Genomic DNA, 1,888 nt, shown 5'->3' with positions numbered 1-1,888 from the left:
GGATGTTGATCCATAATGGGAAGGGGGGAAGCATGGGGAAAATGGAGGAACTTTGATTGGGCAAAGGGGAGGGAGGAGCGGGGAGGGGCATGGGGGCAGGAAAGATAGCGGAATGAGATGAACATCATTACTCTGCATTCATGTATGACTGCACATAGGGTGTGACGCGACATCATGTACAACCAGAGACATGAAAAGTTGTGTTGCAATTGTGTACATGAATCAAAATGCATTCTGCTGTCATATATACCTAATTAAAATAAATTAATTAATTTTAAAAAAATATATAAAAAATAATGGGGCTGGGGTTGTGGCTCAGCAGCAGAGTGCTCACCTGGCATGTGCAAGGCACTGGGTTGGATCCTCAGCATAAAAATAAATTCATAAAATAAAGGTATTGTGTCCAATTACAACTAAAACATATTTTAAAAAATAAATAAATGAAAGGCCTGGTGGGAGAAGGGATGCATGATACAGATACCTACCACCTCTCTCCCCTATGTTTTTCTTCTTTCTCTATCTTCTTGTCTCTAAGAAGGGACGGGACCTTCTCCAGAATGGCCAGCCTGAGATTTGTCATGTCCTCATCTTCTCCCCTTCTGCCTATTTTAGCAGAAGGAAGCTGGCTTTGTGGAGAGTGGCGAGAGGAACAAAGACCGCAGGCAAGAGCTGAGACTCCTTTTCTGACACTTATTCCCCTATGGTGCACAGGATCTTGACTCACCCAGAGGATGACTCAGCTTGGATCCCTGATCAGTACCTGGGGCCTCTGCCATCTTAGGCCCATTTCCTGGACCTGCTGCTAATTAGTAGATCCAAATCTGCAGAAACAAGGATGGATATGAGTTATTCACAATAATTCCCATGTCTCCCAAATAGTAAACTCTCAGGTATTCATGTTAAGGGAGTATTTATGGGAGAAGGAACAGAAAATATTCAAAGTCAGACTGAGAGTGAAAAATAAGATATTTCTTTTGCAATGGTGAGCTATATCTCACCCTACATCAAATGAAATCAATCAAAAGGCCTGATTCAGAGCTTTCTGGGGTTGCTAATCCTGTAGTAAACTAAGGGGGAAAAAATCACTAGACTAAACCCTTTGAGATTTCATGAATATGAAATGCACCGTCTCCAAATGTCTATAAACTCAGGGCTGAATAGTTCAAATCATTAATATTTTTCAAAACTACCCTTTCAAAAGCTTCACCCATTGTTACTTCTGATAGGAAAATATTGGTTCTTTTAACACTGTCATCATTTCTTTTTCATCCTCTAAAAACCTGCCCCAGCTAAAAGGCCATTTGGTGAAGGAGAATATCTATAGACTCTTGGGCCTAAAGTCATATTTGGGGCTCAGAGCACCGGAGATATGAAAACTCTAAGCCACCGGGGAGGTCACAGTTCATTTGTTGCTGAGTTGTCATAGAATACATTCCAACACACAGTGTAGAATCCTAAGAACTTTTGTTTTAGAGATGGAGGAGAAAAGAATGTCTTCACAAGCAGGTGTATGTATTGCTTGTGACTGGAACAGAACCTTCACCTCTGCAATACTTTCATATCAACCAGAACTTAAACTCTATGAGAGCAGGAATCTCATGTATTTTGTTCACCATTATAGCTATATCGCTTTTCACTGGTGCAAGGCATTAGAGAACAACATAAATATTTGTTGAACAAATGAACCAATGTCATGTATATTCACATGAGCACCTGACACAAATCTGTGTCATGTATATTTTGGGAAACGGAACTATGAAGTCAAGAAACAAACTGATTTCCTCGAGGTGATGGTCACCAACCTAGCATTTGGCTCATGTGACTCTTAGAGTTAATTACTCATAAAACACAGCCAAAACCCCTGGACAGCTGCTGTTCCTTTAAGATT

Source organism: Urocitellus parryii, chromosome 3 (assembly GCF_045843805.1).
Source record: "Urocitellus parryii isolate mUroPar1 chromosome 3, mUroPar1.hap1, whole genome shotgun sequence".
Lineage (NCBI taxonomy): Eukaryota > Metazoa > Chordata > Mammalia > Rodentia > Sciuridae > Urocitellus > Urocitellus parryii.
The sequence above is the reverse complement of the archived record's forward strand: the minus strand, read 5'-3'. Positions refer to the sequence as shown.